We start from the raw sequence: 27,870 nt of genomic DNA, 5'->3' as shown, positions 1-27,870 counted from the left end.
ACTCACTTACATGTTGATATCAGCAGTAAAGTAAAGAATAATCACGCTACAATCCACAGAACCAGAAGGACTAAGTTAACAAGGATGTCACAAGAGAGACTCACTAATATCCCTGGAAAGGAGAAAAAGAGTAGAGTAGAGTTGAAAGGGACAGACTAGACTAGACTAGACTAGACTAGACTAGACTAGACTAGACTAGATATTGTCAGTAGACTATGGCTGGTAGAGACAGGCAGAGGAAGGATCAGGTTGGAGAGGGATGAAGAAGAATGAATTAGAGGGCATCTCAGGGACAAGCTAGAAACTTGGTGCACTGGAAACTCGCGACTTGTCTAAGTTCAGATCTATGCCTCTAGAAGGAGCCTGCATCTGGCACTGCCTGGAGTGCCAGGAACCAGAGTCTGGATAGCCTCGTGACCTAGAATAGAACCAAATACCAAAAATTCAATGAAAATTTCCTAATTATGTTCTGCCTTACTTGTAGAAGGAGTCTAGCATAATTGTCATCCGAGAGACTTCATTTAACAACTGATATGAACAGATGCAAAAATCCATGGACAAACATTAGATGGAGCTCAGAATAGGCTGCAGAAGATGGTGAGGAAAATGGCAAAGGGGTAAAGGTCACCATTAGCAAACCCCAAAAAACTAACCTGTGCTCAAAGAGACTGAACAATCAGGGTGTCTTTACAGATCTGACATAGGCCCTCTGCATATATGTTAGAGTTGTGTAGATTGGTCCTCTTCTAGAATTCCTAACAGTGGGAGTGGGTGCTGTCTCTAACTGTTTTGTCTGCTTTTGTGACCCTTTTCCCCTACTGGGTTGCTTCACACAACCTTAATATGAGAGGACGTGCCTAGGCTTGTTGAACTTGATATATTATGTTTAGTTGCTCTCTCCCTAAGAGGCCCACTCATTTCTGAAAGGAGAGGAAGAAAAGTGGATGAGGTGCAGGGAGAGGAACCAGCATGAAAGGAGGGAGGAAAAATATATGAGAGAAGAATAAATTTTAAAAATTAACATAATAATGAGAGGTATAAACTTACGGAAAACTATACATACTATTTATACAGCAATATTATGATAACAATTGTGATGAAAGATTGTTTTTCACTGCTGTGCCTATTGGTAATGTATATATGTAACAGTTAAAAACTCTCAAACATAAATAATCCCAATGAAATCACAGAGAGAGAGAGAGAGAGAGAGAGAGAGAGAGAGAGAGAGAAGAGAGAGAGAGGAGGAGGAGGAGGCCATGAATACATAAAAATAAAGAACATTGAAGTAGTTGAGAAGTAAACAAGAAAAGAAAAGGTAAGAGAGGATAATGAGATAAATATACTTGAAATATCCTGCACATATGCACATAATGGTGTCATGGTTAAACTTGTTTTGTATAATTAGTATATGCTAATTGATAAATAAATAAATGGAAGTGCTTATGGAGAACTTGGTGTCATTATGACCTTTTGCTCAAGCTCAGCTAGTAATCCTGTCACCAAAGCATCTCCTGATGGCATAGCACACAATGAAGGAATACAGTGGTAAATGGAATATTAGAAGGGGTAAAGATTCATTCTACAGGTGTTTCTCACGGTAGATTTTATAAAAGAATGCACTCCATGTCACCTTTACATTATGCTTCTTCATTTGATAAATGTACTGTTCTTTCATTATTCATAAAAGCTTTAGTCTACAAGAGGAGGCGGGGAAAACAGTTTAATACTTATACCTACAAATATAATAAGATAGAGTAAGGTTTGTAAGCACTATCTAGCTTTGAAAATACTCTCATTTACTTGAATCCCTTTTCTTCACTTGTAAAGTGACAGTAATTATATCTGTTCAGAGATAGTACAGGAAGCAGTTACATCCTTAATATAAAACAGGTTTGTAAACATGTTACTCCTCTGAAGTGGGTAATATAAGAACCAGCTTCTTCTAGCATGATTGTAAGAAACACACACACACACACACACACACACACACACACACGCACGCACACACAAACACCAACAACCCCCCCCAAATCAATCATTAAATCCTTTAAAAAGTAGAATACATTTTTTTTATTTATTGATCTTATTCACAATGAAGGAAAGCTATAAACCTCAGGGCTAGTCATTGGAGACAGTAGGATTTGATCAAAGCATGGGAAATCCGGGCTGGAAAAAGAGGAACATAGGAGACAGAGTGTCCCTGAGCCCATCACTGCAGGGATAAAATTTCAATACATAGAAATGTCATCTCTTTGATTCTGTAAGTGTTCTGAATCTCTGACATATCAATAAATACATATACAGTTATTCATTTTGGATATTTAGAGATTCTGGAGTATCCACTCTTGCTGTTGTCTTATGCCATAGTGATTGTACTGAAAATGTTCATTCCACAACAATGTTTCAGATGTATTATTTTATTTCTATATGCATATTTGAGAAAAAAATTTTCATACCCATGACCATTATAAGGAATGACATTTAAGGAATTTTTTAAAGGAAAAATTATAGCATTTACCTTTCACTGATGACAGATTTCTCAATGAACTCCTTTACTTAAAAGAAAATATTACTCCTGGGAATATAACCAAAAGATGCTCTAACATATAACAAGGACACTTGCTCCATTATGTTCATAGCAGCCTTATTTATAATAGCCAGAAGCTGAAACAACCAGATGTTCTTCATAGGAAGAGTGGATACACAATAGAGTACTATTGAGCTATTAAAAATGATGACTTCATAAAATTTCTAGGCAAATGGATGGAACAAGAAAATATCAACCTGAGTGAGGTAGCCCAGACCCAAAAAGTCATACATGATATGTACTCACTGATAAGTGGAAATTACCCCCAAGGTTCAGAATACCCATGATACAACTCACATACCACATGAAGCTTAACATGGACAAAGTGTGGATGCCTCAAACCCACTTAAAAGGGGGAAGAAAATAACCATGGGAAGCAGAGGGAGGGAAGGACCTGAGTGGAAGAGGGTAGAGAGAAGGAAAAAAGGGGGAGTGCCAAACCAAGTATGGGAAGAGACAGGAGAGAACTCTAAAGGGATAGGAGAATGAATAAGAATAAATAGCAATGGGGGTTGGGAAACTTGGAGAACCACTAGAAAGTCCCAGACACCAGGGATATGAGAGGATCCCAGGGCACAATGGGAATGACGTTAGCCAACAAAGAGAAGATACAAGCTGTAGAGACCACCTCTAGTATGTAGACATGACCACCAGTGGAGAGAGAGGGCCGGACACCCAGACATCTAAAATTTTTAGCCCAGAATTGTCCTTGTCTAAAGGAAATGCAGGAACAAAAATGGAGCAAATGCTGAAGGAGCAGCCAGAGACTGCCTCACCATGAGATTTTTTTCCATCCACAGACACCAAACACTGACACTATTGCTGATGTCAAGATGTCCTCACAGATAATAGCCTGGTATGGCTGCCCTCTGAGAGGCTATGCCAGTACCTAACTAAAACAGATGCAGATACTCACAGCACAGCCAACCTTTGGACTGAGCCTGGGGACCCCAGTGGAAGAGTCAGGGGAAGGGATGAAGTAGCTGAAGGGGATTATAACCCCACAAGAAGAACACCAGTATCAATTAACTGGATCCCTCAGAGCTCTCAGGGACGAAACCACCAACCAAAGAGTATACATGGGTAGGTCCATGGTTCCTACTACATATGTAGCAGAAAACTGCCTCATCTGTCATTAGTGGGAGGGGGGGCCCTTGGTTCTGTGGAGTCTTAAATGCTCCAGAAAGGGGGAGGCTAGAGGGGGTGAAGCTGGAGTGGGTGGTTGTATGGGGAAGCACCCTCTTAATGGCAAAGAGGAGGGGGTATGGTGAGTTGTTCATGGAGGGGAGACCAGGAAGGGGGATAACATTTGAAATGTAAACAAACAAAATGATGAATAAATAAAAAGAAAAGTAAAAAGAAATGTTCAGCATGCTTAGGTAGATAAATTAGCTCCCAGAGGCTGAGGGCTTTTAAATATAACTCCAATTGTCTATTTGGTATATCCAACTATGAATTGCTAGTCAGGAAGCCTCCAAAGGCTCCCCAAAGAACATAGGCTACTACCATTGTTCCTTAATCTTCTCCTAGAAACACATGGTAACAATGTATCACTGAAGTGATAACATACTTCAGATAAAAGATAGAGCAAAATCAAACTGTAACTGAACTGAAAGTGTCATGTCTGCTTTTTTACATGTGTAGTGGTGAAAATATTCTATAGAGGTCACAGTTGAAAATAGACCTTCAGCCATTTACCCAACAGTTGCCGCTTCATGCTATAATACCAATCTTTCAGGCAATTAGTGCCGACTGTTAAAATGATTCTGAGTCTGTGAGGATGGGCAACCAATTATTTTCTGAATGGATCTGAGTCGCTTTCAATTGTAAGAAATTATGGTACTGTAAACTTTGTCAAAATATTACTATTATGGAATTTTTAGGTCCTACTGGGAAAACTTTTTTTATTTGCCTAATAGATTGTTGTCAAGCTGCCTTCTAAATATTTTTATCTGTATAACTAAAATAGAACAACATAGTTAATGCTGCTCTAAGCCTGGGTCATTGAAGACTCTTTTGGTAGAATTAGTTAATACAGATACACATGATTAATCAAAACTCTGCGAATAAGTGACTGCTGAATGTTCAGCCTTAAACGCGCACGCGCGCGCGCGCGCGCGCGCGTGCACACACACACACACACACACACACGAGAGACAGAGAGACACGGAGAGAGAGAGGAGGGAGGGAGGAAGGAAGGAAGGGAGAGAGAGGGGGAAGGGAGGGAAGGAAGGAGGAGGGAAGGAGAGATGGAGTGGGAGGGAGGGAGAGAGCAGGAGTTAGGGAGAGAGAAGGGAGGAGGGAGAGAGGAAGGGAGGGAGAGAGGAGGGGGAGGGAAGAGGAAGGGAGGGAGAGAGAGGAGGGAGAGGGAAGAGGAAGGGAGGGAAAGAGGGAGGAGGGAGGGAGAGAGAGAGAGAGAGAGAGAGACCATCCCTTTAAATTCAGGAACATCTAGGAAGAAAGGTAGGAAAGGATATGAGAAGTCAGAAGGTGGAGAGAAGCTCTATGAACATCTACCTTCTGGATATGAAAAAATCACTGCATCCATTAGCACACAGCAGCTGCAGCTGGTGTCACAACACTTGCACACAAACACCTGATTGGCCTCGTGCACGTTCAATGTTTCATTTTCCAAAAGGAAAGACTGAATGTTCTTTAGAGATTTTATCTCTAGGTTCTCCAAAATATAAACCTAGTGAAATCAGAGAGTACTCAAAAGAAGATTTAACTTCTAATTAACACTAGAGCATAACAAGACAGTCACATGCTCATCCATTTTCACTTGGGCTTATTGTCCTTTCTCTGACTTTTTAAACAAACATGTCAATGTTACTGCAAAGTAGTATGTTTGTAACATGAGTTGGAAAGCAATTCCAATGTGTCTGTCAAGAATTAGGGATTTGTAAAAATTGACAAATCTGAACTACAGAAAAGGATTGAAAAAAATAATACATAGATTTGCATAGAATTGTTTCTGTTTTTGTCTTAATATAAAAGTATTATCAGAAGAATGCAAAAGAAGTAGGCAAGAAATCCAACTCATGTATGCTTTTCTTATAAAACCTTAATTTTAACACCACAGAGAAAATCTGACATAAAAGGTAATTAGGTCAATGGGACTTCCACGTCAGGTGGGTTGTTTGGGGGATATTTCATCAAATCCTCTGAGGGGTGCATCTGATAGAGGTGTCTCAGAAGCACCCTCCAAGCTGAGAGTGATAAAACCAAGATGTCTGCTGCTAGAAGTATGTTATTTCCCCCTGGGGATGGGTGGGGGATTTGCCTTCAGATAAGTTGGGGCTTGGGAGGTAGCCAGGGATCGAGTACTTCCATTGTGTTCTCCTGCCAGATTGCTCAGTATTTTATTATTGTGGTCCAAGGCCTGACAAGTTTGCTATTACTGTCATCGCTGCTTCCTCTCTGTTCTGAGGGCAGTGAGGTTCCCCTGTTTAAGCTTCTCCCTACCACAAATAAAAACTATCAAATGGATTTTAAAACCTCTGTGGTCAAACCTTTTTCAAATGCTTCCCCTATCAGTCTGTCTTTAGATACAATTTGTCTGCTTATTTATTTATTGCTTTCATGCATTACTCTACTTGGTCTCCAACATTTTTAAATTACCTAAATATTTTAATATCATTAAAGCTGGCTAAAGAGCTTACAAAAAATATGTAAGGATTCTTGCAGACATTCTTCTTGCACAAAACACTCCCTTTGGTTATGAGGTTGAAGTGTGAAAATATAACAACTATAATTTTTTCACTTGCAAAATAATTCATTTTTTCAGTAAACATCACCAGAGCACATGGCTTAATAAGGTGAAATGTACAAACAATTCAGAAATGAGATGTAACCAATAATGTACATCACACATGCGACAGTAGTTGCTTTGTTTATATTGACTAGTTTCCCTTTTTTAAATAATACTGGACATTTCATTTCAAAAGGTCAAATAAATGCCTCAAAATGACAGTGCATTGTGTTTTGAGTAACATAATTGGCACGGAAACTAAGTCAAAATGAGTTTTTGTTGATTATACTTATTTTTAAAAGATCAAGGGTAGTTACCTAGAAGTTTTAAAGATACAGCATTGCTTTCGCCAAGATGGCACCGAAAGCAAAGAAAGGTCCTGTCCCGCAAAGCTGAAGCCAAAGAGAAGGTCTTGAAAGCTAAGAAGGCAGTGACAAAAGGTGTCCACAGTCACAAAAGTAAGGTCCGAACGTCACCCACTTTCTGGTGGCCCAAGACCCTGTGGCTCCGGAGGCATCCAATATATCCTCGAAAGGGTGCACCCATGAGAAACAAGCTTGACCACTATGCTATTATCAAATTCCCACTGACCACTGAGTCAGCCATGAAGAAAATAGAGCACAACAACACACTTGTGTTCATTGCGGATGTCAAGGCCAACAAGCACCAGATCAAAGAGGAGGCCCTGAAGAAACTCTATGACATTGAAGTGGCCAAAGTCACTGATGGAGAGAAGGTGTGTGTTCACTTGGCTCCTGATTATGATGCCCTAGATGTTGCCAATGAGATTGGGATCATCGAAAGTGAGTTCAGATGGCTAATTCTAAATATACAGGTCTTTTTCACCATAAAAAAAAGATATAGTATTGATGATCTGACTAACTGCTATTTCACTGCTGTACAATTTGATCAGTCTGCCAAATTTGTCATACAATTTGTGCATATATTAAATAGATACATTAATATTTGTAATAGTATGTCCATAAGAGTATTATAAATAATAAATGATAAAGCATGAGTAAATTAACTCTATTGCTCAATTTCTACAGATAATAAACAGTAGATATAACATATGTTAATAATTGCAAAATAATATAATAAGAAAACATATTTCATTTAAGTATACCCCCACAGATTTTACTTAATTTAGGTATGGCCTGAAGTAAACAACATGGTTACCAAAAAGTAACAATTTATTAAAACTTAGTATGAAAGGAAATTTTTCTGAAATATATCTCAGATTCTGCTAAACAACCATGAATGCAATCTGAATTGATGTTATCAATGTCTAAGTTGAGTATGGTGTTTCTTTCATGATCCTTCTTTTGTTCTGTCTTTGTGTACCTCTTCAAGCAAAGAAATGTCTAGCAGTTAAGAACATAGATGTCTACAACCACACTGTGCTCCTTCTACCTTGTGCCCTCAAATTGCTGGGCAGTCTCAAGAGAAATATCTGCTGTCTTTGTCAAAGCAGCATCAACTGAATTGGATTTCCGGAGATATACATCCAAATGAGGAAAATATTTAGAATATCATGTGCCATAAAGTAAGATGTTAATTCATATTTCCTATAAAGTAAAAACCAGAGCCTTTTCAGTGATGCATACTCATAACCCAACTTCCAGGAAGCTGAAGTGGAAGGACTGAGATTTATATTCCCAATTTAGAGGTATATAGTGAGACCTAAGGTGAACAAATAAGAAATCAATACATATAAATCCAGAATTTCCTCAAACTTTGATATTATATAGTCACATGACTTACATCATGCCCTTAACCTTTTACACTTTTACATTTTTTTAAAAACTTATTTTCTGTATCATTCTCTCTTGCCACTATTTTCTTGAAACTGGAAGAGAATTATTAGGGATGATTTTCTTCCATATACCTCATACATGAATTACAGTCTCTGGCATATATAGACATGCTATATCATTACTTTGCTATGACTTAGACGCAATCAGACTCCTGTTTAAAACCTAAGTTTCATGAGCATCAAATATGACATTGGGACAATAAAATGCTGTTTCCTTCTGTCTGTGGATCTAATTAAGTAATATGGAGATGAGAGAAAGAATGGTTAGCTATAACCAGATTTATTGAAAAGTTCTTTTTATTTCTTATGTTCCCATGGATCTTCACTGTTATCCAACTTGATTTTGACCATTTTCCTTTGTGCATCTTAGCAAATCCTATCTGACTTGAATTGGAATTTTGTATTCGTTGAGAATAGAGGCTACCTCAAACAAATCTAGAGACATACAAGACAAAGAGGTTGTTGTTGGGGAAAGTTATTAACATGTGGGTAATATTCAACTCATACAAATTCATACTTATAAATAAGTTTCAGCATCAAAACTCTACTAGCCTATTTTCCATGGTCGTTCAGAATTTGATCTAGTCATTTCGTCATTGAACTTACTTGCACATCCTTGGTGACCCATTTCTCATTTTCTGTTCAAATACATTTTGAAATATATCAAGTTATATCACTCATTATGCTCAGAATAAAGCTGCTGATACAAACCTCTATGCAAGCTTTCAAAAACCAAAACACAAACCAAAAACAGCCCAAGTTCCTCAAAATCCTGTCATAGAATACATAGCCATGTGAACATACTGCAACTGCAGTGGCAGTGTACCATTTTCATATCATGTGCCAACTTATCTTCATAAATGATATAGAACCATTAAAATATAAAATATTTAAAAGTACATATTGATTCTGTATATATATATTCTAACTTCTCCTGAGAATTCTAGTGATCTAATAGTAACAGAAGCTTTAGCTCAATAAAGCAATAATTTGATTCACAAGGAACAAGGGAATGAAGAAAAAATAAATAAAGAATTTCAAGATATTTTCATAAATAAGCAGTCAGGCAAGGGGATAGAAAACGCATTGCCATGCAGGAGTAAACTGCATGAGAAGATTCCCCATAAAGGACGATACATTTAAGATGTTAGTTGATTTAACCTTCTAACCTCAATAACATAAGCATGTAAGCAATGGAGAACAGGTATATATAGCTAAAATATACAGTCAATGAGGTCAATGCAAAACTCATATATCAAAACAGTATTAAATTTAGAGACAAATTAATATAGACATCACTTCATTGACACTAGACTCTATAAAAGATTGTCCTACAGAGTTCATAAGATAATCTACATAGGTTTGAAATGGACAGTGTAGCCTTAGCATCTTTCATCTATCTTGTGTACCAGGATAAATGTTTAAATATTTCTAACAGGAAGCAGGGGAAAAATTCCCAAGGAGGAAAATCATGATTCTAGCTGTAAACAAACATCCTCAGTCCATTCTTTCCTTAGTCTTCCTGTAGGAATGGGCATATCTTTCCCATTTGAAAAGAATTCAACTTGAAAACAGAAAGATTATACAGAGGAAAAAATCCAAAGGAAATATGAAACAGGCAGGTAAATAGAAGAAGCTTAACTCCATAGCTTGTCCCTCAAAGGAAGAAGAAGATATTCTGCTAACAAACTAAATAAACGTACTATATGTTTAATAAATAGCTTCTAAACAAGAAAAATCCTTTCCAAACTCAATACAGGGTCACTGAAATTCTATTCTACTAATGAACTTACTAATGGTAGTGACGATATTGAGGGAGTCACAGAAATATCTAAGATTTAGTTTAAAATAATCTTAACATGTTAAATGTTAAAAGTCATTTTACAGGTTTAACAGAAAGTACCTAAAATCTACCTAAAAGAAAAACATCATTTAATAACAGTTTCCACTGTTCTATGCCTGGATAGATGGTCCAGCAGTACAGATCAATGGATGCTCTTCCAGAGACATAGGTTCCATTCTCAGTGGCATCCATGGCATACATTTGTAGCTCCAGCATTAGAGGGATTCAGTACTTTTGTCTGGCTTATGTGGGATTCAGACATTGTACACCTGGTGTACAAATAAATGTACATAATTAAATATTAAATTAAAAAATTAAATTATTTTAAATTAATTAAATTAAACAAAAATTAAATAAATAATTTGAAAAGATATACCTCTGTTGAAAATTCACTATATTTGTTTCAAGAGACTATAGGAATTTGGCAGTGATTATTATTACACAATCATTTACCAGGCTGCCTGGATTAAACACTAATCTCAACACTTACTGCTTAATAGTTGACACAAAAAAGCATTTTATTGTTTACGTTTCTTTGTGCAAAACTAAAACAATATTGTTTTATATTTAATATTGATGATATAAATCGTCTATGTCAGGTCATTGAGAATATAAAACTATTAAAATAATACATCATTCATTTTAATAGTATTACAGTGTAAGTCCTCAAACACTGGTTAAACATTCTTTTTTATTGTTTTTTTAAATTTACATTTCAAATGTTATTCCCTTCCCCAGTTTCCTGTACATATGCTTATTCTTAAGTACTAAAAAAGTGTGCACACTAAGCAAGAAATATCTAAGGCTGTGATGGAGATTTACTATGCAATATGTTTGCTGTGATATCCTGATGACCTGGATATGCTCCCAGTACCCACATTAAAAATAAGGATCTAAAACTGTTCTTGAAATATAACTTCTAGGGAGGCAGAAACAAGAGAGTCCTGAGGTTTCTGGCCAGACAGACTGGCTGAATCAGCAAGATCAGGTTTTAATGAGACCATGATTAAGAAAAACATGAATGAGGAAAACTTTCAAGTCTGTTTCTGGCCTCCACGTACATGTGTGCACAAGCATGAACAAATCAACACCCGAAAACACACACACACACACACACACACACACACACACACACACACACACACGGAGAAAAATAGAGACAGAGATACAGAGACATACAGAGAGAAACAGAATAGGTCTTGTATAAATTCAAGAAGGAACTCCCCAAACTTGAATTCTCTACCCAGCTAAACTGTCCCAGGTATAGGATTAGTGCAAAGATATGATTGAGGCTTGAACAACATCATTCTATTTCTTTGTTTGAGTTTTTTCTTCTTTTTATCCACAACCTCATTCTTTTAAAGAAATTCCTAGAGGATATGGTTTTCCCAAAACTAGGATTTATGGAAGAAAAAGATACCAGCAGACAATTATAATAAAGTTCATCAAAGGAGTATGACAAAATAAACCTGTAGAATTTATATACACCTGACGTAGAGAAAGCGACATTGACTGATGAATAGATCAGAGGTCTACAGAAAAGAGAAATTACAAAAATGAATAGACAGGAGGGAGAGAGGAAAAGAGGTGTCCAGTTATTGGGGAGGAAGAACAGGAGAGTAGCCTTTTGTGCAAGCAGAATGAATAGAAATATGCAACCTTAGGGAGTAGGAGAAGGGGGAGGGGGCAGTCTCTAGAGAGTAACAGAGACCTGGGAGATAAGAGAATCTCATGGCTCAATGGTAGGGGACTTAGATGAAATACACAACAGTGGGGAGAAGGAACTTGAACCCAACTCTAGTAGAAAGACAGGGTATCAAGTGGACAGATGGAGTTGTCATCCCACAGTCAAAAATTCTGGCACAGAATTGTTTCTGTCTAAAAGAACTGCAGGGACAAATATGGTGAAGAGACTGAGGGAAAGTAGGTCCAATTACTGGGCCAAATTGGGATCCATCTCAAGGGGAGGCTCCAAGGCATAACATCACTATTACTGATGTTATGGTGTGCTTACAGACAGTGTGGCCATTCTTTGAGAGACCCAAAAAGCACCTGACTGAGACAGAAGCAGATACTTAGAAGCAACCATTAAACTGAAGTTGGGGATCCAATTAGGGAAAGGCTAGAAAAAGCTGAGGAGAAGGGCGACCCCATAGGAAGACCAGCAGTCTCAACTAACCTGGTCTCCTGAGATCTCTCCAACACTGAGCCACCGTCCAGGCAGCACACAGGAGCTAGTCCAAGACACCCGACATATATATATAGCAGCAGACTTCATGGTGTGGCCTCAGTGGGAGAAGTACCTTATTATCTAGAGACTAGGGGTCCCAGGGAATGGGTAGGCCTGTTGGGGGAGGGGAAAGTATCCTCTTGGAGACAGAGGGGAGAAGGAAGGGGATGACGAACTGGGAGAGGACAGACTGGGAGGAGAGCAACGACTGAACTGTAAAATAATAAAACTAATTAAAACTTTTTAAAGTGAAAAAAATAGAAATATTAAGTTATTTCATACAAACACCATAATCTGTAGTTATAAACATCATGGGAAAATTAAATAAAATGTTGATGAAATATAAAATGAAAATACAAAATATAAAATTGCAGAGTTGCTAATTTAGAAAAACAATAATATATTTAAAATCTATTACTAGCTCAATTGTGAATTACAAACCATAATAAATTGAATGTTGAATATTTATTTATCAACAATTGATACTTTAAATTTCTTTAGTGAGGGCATAGTGATGGAAACTTTTGAGCTAATATTCTGTATATAACCTAAGAATGCACTAGAAATTTAATATCGGTAAACATGGTGCTAGATAAAACAAAGAAAATACTAAGTGTAAATTGGATGTTGAGGAACATAACAGATAAGGGGGAATATAAATATGGTCTTGAAAGGTTTTGTGAGAGGAACTGAAATTTCAAAATATTTAATCTTAATATAATTATAAAAGGATTTTTTAAAATGTGTCTTTCTAGAACCTGCTGAATCTAGTACAATGATTTTGTACTCCAGAAGTTCTTCAACTCAGCTAAATAATTTATGAATTAGCTATAACCCCTTTTTGTCCAACCAACTCTCAGCTTCCTGCTCTATTATAAATTTCCCTTTCTTTCATTTCAGGACTTTCTCAGAAACTCTCCGACTTATAGCAGAAGTTCTTTCTCATTAATGCTGCTGGCAGAGACACACCAAATACTCCTGATTGATTGAAACCTGATTTGCTAGTCCCTCAACTTTCAAGAACACTAAATTCCTTTGCAAATTAAAAACAAACACAGCTGATCTATCTTATGTTTAATTTAGCCTAGCCTAGATTAAAGGAACTTCAGGCTGTTTGGAACCTTCAAGAACTTTGCTGGGATAATAAGGGACCTATCCTTACAGGCAGCAGCATCTTTTCTTTCAGTGATTACTATAAATATATTATTAATTCTAAAATGGGAGGTTTTTAAAGCAGTTTCTATATTTACATATTTCTCTGGATATTAGAAATATAGAGACATAAAATGATAACTAAATTGGATTACTGCCATAAGGAAGTACACTGTAAATTATGTCACTTTTATTTATGACCTATATTCAGACTTATTTTTGCTCAAAAATAAATTTAATAAGTACACTGGCTATTTATTAAAAGTAAGGCATCATCAGTCCAAATGATTTTTGATTCAAGCTATATCTACTTCACAAAAATACTGAAAACACATGCAGGAAAATAGCTTTCGCATAAGTTTCTCCTTTGTTTCCTTTTAGAATAACATCTTTCAGCTTTGGTTCAAAGTAGATTTTATCCTCTTCATATTCTGTCCAGTGTTGCTTGTGGAAGATCTGAATTCCCCTAAGCAGACCCAGAGCTCTCTTAATGGGAAACATGCTGTCATCACCAAGGTTCCAGAAAACGTTCAGATCTCCAAGATTCTTTCAGATCTTCATCATCATATGTTACCTTTTCTCACATTAACCCATTTTTAAAGTCCACCCTGGCACAAGCTTGACACTAGTACAGCCTACCTGCCTGTTCTTTTCATTTAGAGCCTACAATATAACATGCTCTCAAGTATCTCACCTCAAATATTTACTGGCACATGTGGCACATGACCTATACATTACACACACACACACACACACACACACACACATACACACACACACACGCACGCACGCACACACACCAATACCTTTCTTTGGATCTGTACCATATAAAACACACATGAATTATCCTTTGTTTCTAGTATTATAGTTCCAGTATAAAATTTGCTTCTTAGACCTGACAATATTTAAGACCCTGGTTATCTAAGGTAATGTCCACTGTTTAGGAGAAAAAAAAAACAAGCAAATAAAACAACAAGAACAGCAAACAACCCTTACTGTAACAGTGTGAACTGGAGAATCACCAGGCTTTAACAATTGGCGACTGTGTTACCAAATGTCTTTATATTTTTTTGATTTTATATTTTAGCTTTATTTCTACGAAGGGCCATTGCTGGTCTATTAGATGCTCTTGCTACAATTTATTTCACAGCATAGCCCATGGAAGAATATCCACAAGTCTTTGTAGATTCCATTATTCTCGTTTTCCGTATTTCCCTTAGGTGCCTATATTCACATTTTTGCTTGAGACAATAACCTTTCATAGTTTGCACCAACATTAGACATGGCAAGACATTTCACTAACACACTTAATTCTGACTCAAGAGATGTGAAATAGATAAGGAAGTACCTGTCAACGTAAATGGCCTTAATTTTTGAAGGATCAAGTATGCAAATATCCTAGCTTACAGCAGGAAATACCTAACAGGTGTCTGGGAAGGAGAAGTTAACAGGATTTTATTATTATCCTGTAAAGTAAAATAATTTTTAAAAGAAATAACCACAAATCCCTTACAGGGACTACATTTCTTAGGAAAATTGAGTCTTCCCTTCTTCTAGGGCATCAATTGCCAATACCAACTCAACTCGTGATGGGGCTTCATGAACCACTTCCACGTCAGTGCTGGGAGTTTGACATGACTAGACCTACTGCAGATCTGTGCAAGCAGTCTTATACCCATATACGTACACACAGCAACGAATGGACTCAACGTTTGTTTTATTAAGACAGTATTAAATTAAGATGGGAAAATAGAGGGCTGAGAAGAGAAGGAATTGGAAAAAAGCAAACAGGGATCTATTTCATCAAAACATTATATTCTTACATGAAATTCTCAAGGGGTATTTATAAAAACAGATATCTAAGGTGAAGGATTAGCAAACCCATCAACTTGAAATACATTAAGGGAATCTTTTGAAACAAGTGAACTGGTTAGAGGAACAATCCAATACTAACCCCGACTCCTGACTTGAATGACTGCGGTTGGTCATCAGGCTTGAGACTCTTTTCTATAGTTGGGGAAAGTTGCAGTTTGTAATAAGAAATGTGGCAAGGCTTATGTATTTTTCCAGATCAGAAGCAGGGATCTAACCTCATTAGTTCTGTTGTAAAGAATCAAGTCAGATCAAATTTTGATGGTTGTTTTCAGTATCTGATTTGGTGCAGCTTTGCTATCTACCATCTATCTACATTCTTTTACTCATTCAGAACCTTGCTATATGCAGGAGTATGAAGTCATACTGACATCACGTCCATCATCCAGTAGTCCTAAGAAGCACTGTCGGAGTATAAGTGAATAAGCAGGTAACAAGGTCAAAATTAAAACATAATTTAGACCATCGTTTTTTGTGTATTTGTTTGTTCATTTGTTTTTGTTTTGACCCAGGGATTCTCTATACAATGGTCTTGGAACTTTGTCTGTATGCCTTGCTGGAATCAACTCAGAGATCCACCTGCCTCTACCCCCTGAACGTTGAAATTAAAGGCGTGTGCTACTATCACCCAATCCATTTTCTAAAAAATATTAATACATCTTCCTTAATGATTTAGTTGAAATAAAATACACATAATGCAAGTAACCAACTTAACCACATTGAAATGCATAGCAGAGTTCTTTCCGTTCAAGACATCTATATGTTAAATCAGCATCACCACAGTTCATCTCAAAGGCTGTCCACTGTGGATAATTAGCAACTCCTCACTCTCTATCACTGTCACTGTGCTTGGTTTTAATAAAATATCTCCTAGTTGGAAGCCCATACTGATTCCCACTTTCATCTGACGTATTACACTCAGAAATGTTGTGTCGAGTCCCAGGTACATGTAGCATATGTCGGAATTTCCAACCCTGTGGAAGACTGGTTTGTTTGTATCTAATATGCTTCCTTTTCCATTCTTTACTTCCTGAATACTGAGATTAATTTGAACTATTATTATTTAACCACTATTTCAAGTATTATAATAGTGTTACTAGGAACATGGATGCACATATATTACTTGAGATATTTCTTTCAAGTATTTTGAGAAAATGTGCAGAGGTGGAATATCTGGATCATATGGAATTGCTATTAAATTTTGAATGCCAAAATGTGTTTCAAAGTAGTCATGCCATTTTTCATTCCAATACTCAGAGGGGAAAGATTTCAACACCTTGACGTCATCATAAGCGTTGTCAGCTGGCACATTCTGGTTTTTTTTTAGTATAGACATCTGCAGGTTTATGAGCTGGCATTTTAGTTTCAATATAATCATCATTTCCTTAATAGTCAGTGGCATTAGTTATATTTTCATATCCTTATAGGCTGGTTATTTACCGTGGGAGAAAATCCATTTCAGTCTGATGCCTACTGCTAGGCAGGTTTTATTTGTTATTGCTGTTGTGATTTTAGTCATCTCTATATGTATTTGCTACACATATAATTTTCAGATATATAATTTGTAAATGCTTCCTATTATGCCATGGGTTGGAAGGTTTCCTCACTTAATTTAGTTATACCTATGGGTATATATTTTATAAAATTTTATGAAGTTACACACACACACACACACACACACACACACACACACACACACCTTGCCTTTGTTTTGTGACATAAGCACAAAACCATTGCCAAGCCTTAAGTCATGAGAACTTCACCTTATATTTTCTTCTAAGATTCTTGCGACTAGAATAATCTCAAGATTGCTTCTTCATTATTTAGGACATCGATATACTTTGAATGATTTTATTTATGTTCCATTTTAGATATGCTTTTGCAGATTTTAGGTTAGAATCTATTCAGGAAATTGGATGCTTTTCCGTTTTCTTCATATATTATTTTCTTGAGTTTCTCCAGCCTTGCCTTCCTTTTTTAAACATTTTAATATTACATTTTACGACCTTTGACTGGGAGATCACCCAGCACCTATTTTGCAGTGACTGTTTCTTATTGGTTTATTATTTACCTTTTTGAGTAAACCATATATATCTTATTCATATTTATTTGTTTCTTCCTTTCTTTTCCCATTTACTTTTTCAATCAAAGATTCTTACGGTGTTACCTATATACCCTCATTCAGCCTATAGAGTGCTGGAGTAACAGGTAGGTATCATCATATCTATTTCTTAAATTTTTCTTCTGTGTTTTCTGTGATTTATTTCGTTAAAAATAGCCATTTAATTCAAATAGAATAACTCTGGCTATCACACCGCCTCCTGAAATTTTGATGTGTTTCTTACTGTTTATAGTTTGTGATACCTCTATCCAGAGGCACAAGATCATTATAAAACACAAATCTAAACTCTTCTTAGATTTCTTCCTTTACATGGGTGTGTGTAGTGCTTTCTACATTTTTTGTATGTGCAACATCTGAGTATCCTGTACTTTTCATATATGTCTCCAAAGAGAGAAAAGAAAAATGAGGCAAGGGGAAGACATATACCATTCATGTCCTACTGAACATTGTTTAGGTCACTGTGGTAGGGCAGAGCTCACCTCAACATCAGGAGGAAAAACAGAGCAGTTTGTCTCTTGGCAACCTCTGTGAAAAAGAAGCACTGAACATCAGGAAGTGAACAATGACACATTTGAGGATACGGGCATGGATACGGGCATCCCTTCCTGGCTGCTATAGGCAGGCTTATTCAGTATGACTTATACAGCAGTTACCACAAACCTGGTTCAAATGGTCTTAAAGTTGTTTTATTCACTATCTGAGGATTCCAACCTTTGAAAGACCCCAGACTTATGTAACACTGATGTTACTTACATATAGTCCTAGAAGGTAGTTGTGATTGAGGTGACAATGACAGTCCTTTCCCATCTTCTTTCTAGAATTCTACCCCAAATCGTGTTTCATTTAGACATTTAAAGGCATCTAAATATATGAAAAATGAAAAATGAAAAGAAATTGCCATTTCCAAGGGAGAAGAAATTAAAAGTCATTTAGCGTGGTAAAAATAGTACATAGAAACTGCATTATTGTTCATAATCTTAATACTTGTTGGAATATTTTACTTAATTTTGCCATCCATGTTAGTGAAGTGAGGTGAATGCTATTTTTAACACCAATTTCCCTTTGTGCTTAATTAAAAATAATAATGACATAATCATTCCGCTATGCAACTTCAACTCCTAGCTTTTATTATTCATTGTTATAAACATACTTAAAAGTGGAAATGCACATTTTTAAGTTCACTGAAGCACATTCTTTAGACGGTAAGACACACTGTTTTCTCTCCTATATCTGTCCCTCTATTTCATGCCTGTGCCTCAAATACTGGAAATGTGCAGCTGGAAATTAGAAAGCTAAAAATAGATGTCATGTATAGGGACAGAGGAACAATGAGAATCAGTTCTGGACAGGAACACTTTGGGGAGTTGAGCCATTCTTTTGACTCTACATTCCCTGACCATGAAGTTATTTCAAATACGAGGAAAAAAGCCACCAAAATAAAACCTCTCATGTTTAATTCCCTATTCTCAGCCAAGCCAAATCTTAATTGATGCAATGTCTCACTTAATACTTAGCCACCAGTTAGCTCATAGTTGGAAATCACTGAATCATATCATTAGTTTTAGTTTACCTATAGAAATTGATTCTGCTCATTGAATTGGACTGAACCAAACCTGATTTAACTTAACACTCTTTCAGTCAGTCTAATTTCATGTGAAGTACATCCTCTCCATTTTAGGCAATCTAAATATTTAGTTTCACTTATGAGTACGTTTAAGGGGAAAATCATTTAAAAGCTTTTGTATTTAATGGCACAAAGAGATATCAATCACTTTTAAAAGACGTGGAGGCTGCGGTTTTAAATCAGGACAACAATGGCATTCCAGGAACAATGGACAATCCTGAGAAGGATTAGGATTTGGGTTCTAATTTGAAAACAGGGTTTATGTTCGGATTAAAATTTGAAGCCAGTTTTCCTCTATGGATTTAGAAAAAGCTTTTGAATAATCACTCATACTGAAGAGTGGCTAGAGTCTGTGTGGATGGATATATATATATATATATATATATATATATATATATATATATATATTCAGATAAATACAAACTGCTTTTGAGAAGGCACATTATTTAGGATTCAGTGCATAGTAGTATGTCTTTAGCTGAGATTGTCTGAGCAGATCAGCCTTCTTCTATGCGTTACCCTCTTACTAAGTTGACCTCCATTCCTTGGTTAATGGCTAGTTTGGCCACTCTGCAACAGGCCCCTGAGGTAGAAACTCTCTCACCAGGTACAGTGCCTTCCTGTGGGCAGCATCCCCTTCCTGCTTCTGTTCTACCACATGGCTGAACAAGCCCACAGCTTTGGGTTCTTGACCATCAAGAACTTGTGCAGAGAAGATGAGTTCCTTAGCAGGGAACATCCATCCAGATGATGTGTGGCAATCTCCGTGATCCTCTTACACCATGAATAGTAGCCAACTTCGTTTCAACCAGGTCCATTTTTTGCAGAAGCTGCTAATCTGATATCACACCCTAAAGCCAGCTCCAGAATCCCTCTTATAGCAAAGCCTTCTTGACTGTGATCTTCGACAAAGAGAGGTTAGCAATGTCATTGATCACTAATCATATCCTGGAGACAAAGGAACCGACTTCACTGAAATGCATTTGGCTCTTTTCCTAAGGTAAGCACCAGTACAGAATATCCCATGGACTTCAGTTCTGATCATAGTGGTCCAAAATTTCTTATCCTATTTTAATTCATCCACAGCCTTTGATAACATTCTGAGATGATTTTTACTGAGTAAAAAATTCCCATAAGCTCTGTTAATTCCAAGTACCACATTTCTTCAGCTCTCTTCCTCCAGGTCCCGCCCCCACCTGGGCTTCACCTCAGAGCTCTAGCCCTTCCTCTGAGAAATTACTTTTTAAACCTATATGTTAAATGTGTTTGTGTGGATGTGTAAACATGAAAAGCTAGAGCATCGAATAACTGAACACTGGGAAAAAACAAGAAACATTTGAAATGCTTTAGAATACAACTATACAATGCTGACTTAGGTATTACTAATATTCAGTTGGTACTTTAACATTTAATGGAGTGAGGATGGAGAGAGTGGGATGCATAAAGACAAATGAGGAAAGAAAGATGGTTTTATCTTTAAAGCTTTACTGGGTTGATGATTAGTACTCACTTTCCTGAATGTCTCAGTCCCGCATTAGGTAGGAGTTTCAAATATATGTAACTGTCTAGGACCCTTCACTTAGTTCCAGACCTATATTTCCCTCCTGAGTATCATAGGTCAAAAACACTTTGGAAGGTATTTAATGGTCAGAATTACATCAAGTTTGACATCAGAAACAACTGTGATCTTGGCAGGCCAGTTATGGAAGCCATCACTCACAGAAATTTAGTTTGTCTCCAAATTAATAGTTGAAGATACCAAATATTTATCATTTTACCACACGAGTTAGGTTCCAACTTCTGAAAGTGACAAATGCATATGGCACAAAATCCTACAGGGTAACCAGGGGTCAGAATCTTCTATGTCAAGGGTACACATGCTTGAGTATACCCAAGAAAGTTCTTTTTATTCCTTGTATCAAAAATAAAGAGAATTATCTCGTATATTATATCCTGATTACAGATCCATTCTCTCTAGTTCCCCCAGTTCCTTCTCACTTCCATTCCCAATCTGATGCACTCCATCTTTGTCTATTATTATAAAAGAAAAGGATTCTAGGAGATAACAACAGTATACAACAAAACAAAAACCAACCAACCACAAAACAAAACAAAAACAAACAAAAATCCCTCCAAACCCAAAATCCCTACATACTGAAGTTGGACAAACCATCAGGAGAAAAAGAGCCCAAGAATCAATGACTCTCTCATTCACACACTTAGGAGTTTCATAAAACTGGAAACCATAGTTTATGTTATTGGTTCAGTCTCTGAAATTATGAGCTTGCGTGGTTGATCTAGAGAGCTTTGTTCTCCTGGTGTCATCTGTCCCCTCTGTCTGCCTGACTCCTCTTCCACTGGGTCTAGGGGAAGGATTTGATATAATGAATACATATTGTTTAGAACTGTGTGTTTAATCTCTCTCTCTCTCTCTCTCTCTCTCTCTCTCTCTCTCTCTCTCTCTCTCTCTCTTTCTCTTTCCACCCTCCCCATATTATCTGGCTCTCTATCCCTGAATTCACTGAATTTGTTTGCTGCAGGAAGAAGTCTCTCTAATGATAGCTGAAATAGGCACAGATCTATGAGCATAATTAGGGGTCATTTGATAGTTATTTCTTTTTTCTTTTTCATTCTATTTTAGACAAGTAGTATTTGCCTTATCCTAGTTTTCTGGGCACTCTAGACTCATGTTCTTGCTTACCCAAGTTCTTTCAGATATGCTATTCATCTCCTGGAGTGGACCTTAATTAATATCAGACATTGTTTGGTAACCTATAAAAGTTTGTGCTGCAATAGCCAATTGTGCCACAATTTTTCAGGCAGAAAAACATTGCAGACCAAAAATTTTGTAGCTTGTTTCTCTTTTAGTAGCCTGCAGAGTACCTTCCTATACCAAAGACACTAGAACATAAACCCAGAAGATTCTTATTAGAATGTCTTAGCAAAGACCAGATAATTAGTATTATCTCCCAATGACAAATAGTGTTGAGTCACATTTGGAACTACTAATGCAAACCAGAAAGAGAAACTTTTCCCACATAATAAAGGTGAATCCATTAGAAAGATGCTGGCCAATGTTATATACCCATTGAATGCTTAGAAGTGACAAAGATCCTGATGGAATCCGACTTTAACTCATATGGATTCATAATTCTATGTATCTTACAAACTGTTTTCCAACATGTACTTCTAACCTTCACTACATTTCTCTACTGGTAATGAGAAAACTGTGGTAGGAATGGGATATATTATGTTATTAATAAATATGTTTTGCATGTACTCATAATTATAGGTGTAACAAAGCCATAACTATATACATTCAAATAAGTGTGCATGAACATATTTCCACATGTTTATCAAATCAGCACCTCAGCTATGGAAATCCTTAATCAATGGGACACATTAAGGGGCTCTCTTTCGCGATGGAGAAAACAACACATTGAAGACACATTAAATTTGGCAATAAGGAACAAGAGGAATGGGCCATCTAGACCTCAGATTAACAGATAGAAAGCAGGGCCTTATGAGTGGAAACAGCAATACAAAGCAGCAAGTGTTCCTGGACCAGATGAATATAATCAGTAGAGATAGCTCAAAAATGGCATGATGGGTGAGCAGAAAGGAAGAGAATATGCGATTCATAAAACCACAGTTGGAGTGGATGAGATGGGAAAGGTAGACAAAGGCTCCGGGTTACAGTCTCCTAAAAAGGTAGGGCTGTTAGCTCTACAATCCTAAATGGACACCAAGTCGTTACCTTGTACATATCCAGTGAGGTTGAAGCAGGGCTAGGCTGTCAGCATGAAGATAAGTGATGACTTCTCTAAGTACCACAGAGGATGACTCCAAAGCTTGAGACATTAACAGAACTCAGGAGTACCTGTGGGTAGAGATGAAATGGTAAACTTCATCATGACTATGACATGTGTCGCTCAGTATAAATTTACTGCCGTATTAGTGATACATGTGCGAAATTAATACGTGATAATTTTCTGTATATCAATGCTTAATAAAAATGATTTCTTTCATTTCTCCTTGCTTTGTACATAACGGTAACATAAATTCAAAATATTACAACTGTCCAAAGCTACTTCCTTATAAGGAAAAATGATTGTTCACTCTGCTTGTGCTTGCACGTGCCTTACTGAGTACTAATAAAAAACTTGTTTGATAAGAGTCATGCAGGACATGTTGATGAAGTGAATCTTTAGAAATACAAAAAGCCCAGTAAGACTAAGCATGCTCCCTTCAGAGTCCTGTAGGTCAGATATTCTGTTATATTTTCCTTCTATTCAGCAAGAAAGACAGAGCTTCCTCCAATTCTCACAGTTTGCCTTGAGCTTAGAGACAATCTTTAAGCACTGAACACTAATGTTAAAACACATGAGTAATTACAACAACATGTTTCCTAAGATAAGATGTTGTTCCTATGTGGCTACTATTATGAATGGTGTGACATCACCAATGAATTACTCTATTTTCTATCTTCTTTATCATTTAGAAAAGTTAAACAACTCAAACACACACTCCAAAAGCCTCTGGAAGTGATCCAGAATATCTTCCGGTTGCTGTTATTATGATTTTTTAATTTTAGTTTCCTTGGGTTTAGTTGTTGTTGATGGTATGGTGTTGTTTGGCTTTTTAATAAAAGTCACAATGCTGAATTTAACAAACTATGGCCTACTTTATTCAGAGACCCTGATCATCCAAGTCGTGTGGCCTTAGACAACTTTATTTTCCAGTGACTATTTTGTCATCTCTAAGATGAAGATTTTGGAGCTAAGGAGATGGCTAAAAGAGCAATAAAACCTGTCTCAGCTCAGGACCCACATCAAGTAGCAAAGAGTCAACTCCACAAAGCTATCATCTGACCTTACACTGACATCACGGTACTGTGGGGCAAGTCGACGATGCTACTAGGCAGAGAACTGGTAAATTTGATTCGTATCAAACCCAGGGGATTTCAGAATTGAAAATGGCAGGCATGGAGCCAGTTCCCTGCAAACTACCTAATCTGAACATATAACCACGACGCCTCACTGATAGGACCATGACAGTCACATAGCATAAAAACATGGAATTCTCCATGCTAATGCAGTATTTATATAGGCCCTTGAGTGTTTAGACAATGAGCTTCCCAGTCTGGGCATTCCCTCCCAAAACAGGTATTTAATCCCTGTCTTACCCTGAGTAAGGTATATGCATTCACATTCACCACCAAATAAAACAGTTTTGATGAGCAAGGATCTTCTTCAGCAAGGATGGGAGAGTGGGGGAAAGGCCTTGGTCATAAAGAGCTCTCTTCTAGCCTCTATGTATTCTCTGCATTCACTAGGAATCAAACTGGTTCTGTCCCCTATCTCTGACTCTCCAATTCCCTTCCTGTCTTGTGAGTAGATTCCCTGAAGGGAAGCTCAGAGAAGCAACTCCTCTCTCCTCTCTCTCTCTCTCTCTCTCTCTCTCTCTCTCTCTCTCTCTCACACACACACACACACACACACACACACACACACACACACACACACCCCTTCCCATCTCTGAGAAGTAACCCAGTGATGTCTGGGCACACAGGAGACTGAGAAACACAGCATCTGCTTCAGACTCTGCTGTTTCTCACAGGAGAGGCAAGGACTAGGATTCCCCATTACTGTGTTCTTCCTCCACTGAGAGCTTGACAGTCAGTGACAATTGGGCACCCAAGCAGGAAGGCAGAGACACAGCCATTAATGGTATGGCAAACACATGCCGATATTCACACAAACCTTGCACATACAATAACTTGAACTTTTTAAAAGTTAAAATGATGTTACTAACAATCAATTGGATAAGAATCTAAATACTTATGAAGTGATATAACTGTGCTTGAAATTATGTTATATAAATAATAAAATAAAGTGTTACCTGGGTCAAGTGTTGCTATATGTATTCAATGAAATGTGCTTTCTGAATTTTTCTACATAATCTTATTGAAATAACACATTATTCCAGTTATAGTGTTGTATTTACTTCTTAGGTATTGAAAAATTATAATACTTTGGTATTCTACAAGGAAAAATAGCATTGGTAAACTTTTAGTACCATACCAATGTCAGGATTAGTTTCTCTATGTATACCTGGGAGTCACAATATAGCTTATTTCATATTTTTGAATACTAACCACCAAATTTGGCTCTAACTATTTTTCTAACTGGAATTCAGATGGAAACTCATAAGAAAATAATTGACTCATGGTCACATAGTTTCAAATACAGGAGTTTTCTAACTTTAAATTAAGAAACATTTAGATTTACAGACTACAAAATCATTATAGAGAAGCCATGCTTGTTTCATCCATATCTGCATGCTAGATGCACCCTTTTACACTTTATTGTGCTAGTTAGAAATTGGTCCTTTGAAGTGCCACATATAATATCAAAATAATAATTAAAATATTATTTATCAAGAGTTTTTCATCTCTGATTTCTACTTCAAAATCACACCTGAGCACCTGAACAATGAGTGCTGGGCACATATTTAGAGAACTTCTAAATTCTACTAAAGCTTCTTTTGCAACTGCAGAGGAAAAATGAAATGTAATTTTGTAATCATGTGAGTAGTACTGGAATCAGTTTGGAAATTGAGATATAGAATAGCTTTTTTTATAGTCTCCAAAAGGCACATAGAGAAAACAAAAGGGAAGTGTGAAGCAATGAAGAATAAATAGTAAATACATACATATATACATACATGCATACATACATACATACATCATAAATAAATTTAAGAATATATACCATGGCACACACACTTGTAACCCTGGTACATAGAAGCTGGAAGCAAGAGTGAAATGAAAGTTCATCTCTACACAGAGTTTATCATCAGAGGAAAAACAAAAACAAAAAACAAAAAAAAAACCAGTAAAAACAAACAAACATACAAAAATCCCCACAGAGACAATGAAGACAACTTAAGGACATTAATACTTGTTGGGCATGAAATATCTCTCCTATGATGGTCGTCAAGATTAAATCATTCATTGGTTGGCCACTCTTACAATTCTGTACCTTCATTACTCTAGCATATCTTGTGGGCAGGAAAAGTATAGGTTCCCACTATTGAAAGCCTTGCCTGGTTACAAAAGATGGCCAGATTGGGCTCTGTGTCCTCCTTAGTAGAAGTCTTTGAGGGGTTGGGGATTTAGCTCAGTGGTAGAGCGCTTGCCTAGGAAGCGCAAGGCCCTGGGTTCGATCCCCAGCTCCGAAAAAAAGAACAAAAAAAAAAAAAAAAAGAAGTCTTTGATATGGTCAGCCTTGTATATTCCAGCTAGTATTAGTGCACACTGTCCCCAATTGTACTCCCAATACTATCTTGCTTCATTCTTTCCCCTCCCCTCCGCTGATCCCTCCTGTTTTTATCCTCACACATTCTCAGTGCAATTATGAACTCTATTCTAATTTTTCTTCCCATGAATATCCATGAGACCCTCTAGCTTTCCTTCTCACACACACCCTCTGTGTCTATATACTGCAGCAGTTTTTATTCTTTCCCTAATAGCCTTTGTCCACTACAAGTGAGTACGTATCATGTATGTCTTTCTGGATTGACTCACTCAAGAAGATTTTTTTTCTTCTACATTTGTCCATTTGCCGCAAATATCATCAACAAGATTATATATATATATATATATGTATATATATATATATATATATATGAGAAATACTCCACTGTGTATATACCACCTTTTATTTACCCATTCTTCTCTTGAGAAACATCTATGTTGTTTCTAGTTTCTTGGCCTTATGAATAAAGTTTCTGTAAATAGTTGAGCAAGTGTCCTTGTTTTAGGATGGAGTCCCTTTTGCATATATGCCCAAGAAAAGTATAGCTGAGTCTTGGGGTAGATTAAATGCAAGTTTTCTGAAATACCAATGTGCACTCCCCCCAGCAATGGATGTGTGTTCAAGGAGCTCTACATCCTCACCAGCATGAGTTATCACTGGTCGTTTTGATCTTAGATATTCTGATGATGCCAAGTAGTCTTAGTTTCTGTTGCTTAGGTTCCTGTGCTTGCCTCTTGCCATCTGGTTTTCTCTGGTGTTAGCTGGTCTTGCTGTCTCTGACTGGGGCTTGACCCTCCTGTAAGCCTGTGTCAGCACTCCTGGAGACTGACTTTCTCCCAGTTGAGTCTGGGTATAGAGAGCTGTGTCACAGGGTCAGCTGTGGATGCAGGTGGAAAACAGAAGGATCCTGTCCCAGGCTCCTCCTAGATTCCTGTGTCCAGAGGAATTTCTTGGGCCAGAAATTTGTGCAGAAGTCGTGGTCTCCACTGAGCTCTCAGGATTGTCCATACTTGACTCAGGAGACTCCACCTTTCTCCCCCACTGGATTTGGGTACAGAGAACTGTGGGACTGGTCAGCTCTGGACACAGGAGGAAACCAGAAGGATCATGTCCCACATGGCTCCTGGGTTCCTGTGTCCTGAGGGCTCCAAGCCGGTCCCTTGGAGCAGAAGTTGTTGTCTTCTCTGTTCTCAGATGTGTCAGAGCTCCTGGAGACTGGTTTTCAGCTCTGTGTACAGTCGGAGACTGGAAGGATCTTCTCCCTAACTGTTCCTAGGTTCCTGTGTCCAGAGGGCTCCAGACAGGTTCCTTTTGAGGCAGGAATGTAAGCAGAAATGGTAATCTCCCCTGAGCTCTTAGGATTGTTCGCACTTCTGAGAGTCCAGCTCTCTCCTTCCAGGGATTTGGGTACAGAGAGTATATTCTGACAAGTATAAGATGAAATCTTGAAATAGTTTTGATTTACACTTCCCTGATGACTAGGGATAATGAACGTTTCTTGACCATGCAAGAGTCTTCTATTGTGAATCCTCTATTTAGATCTGCACCTCATAT

At 37.3% G+C, this 27,870-nt stretch overlaps 2 pseudogenes; one reads left to right on the top strand and one right to left on the bottom strand.

The window, feature by feature from the left end:
• The first annotated feature begins 6,692 nt into the window (after window positions 1-6,692).
• Rpl23a-ps15 (ribosomal protein L23a, pseudogene 15) lies at window positions 6,693-13,979 on the top strand (annotated as a pseudogene).
• Window positions 13,980-19,443: 5,464 nt separating this feature from the next.
• Auh-ps1 (AU RNA binding methylglutaconyl-CoA hydratase, pseudogene 1) lies at window positions 19,444-19,986 on the bottom strand (annotated as a pseudogene).
• Between the last annotated feature and the right edge of the window lie 7,884 nt (window positions 19,987-27,870).

This window comes from Rattus norvegicus, chromosome 2 (assembly GCF_036323735.1).
Source record: "Rattus norvegicus strain BN/NHsdMcwi chromosome 2, GRCr8, whole genome shotgun sequence".
Classification (NCBI taxonomy): domain Eukaryota; kingdom Metazoa; phylum Chordata; class Mammalia; order Rodentia; family Muridae; genus Rattus; species Rattus norvegicus.
The sequence above is the reverse complement of the archived record's forward strand: the minus strand, read 5'-3'. Positions and strand labels throughout refer to the sequence as shown.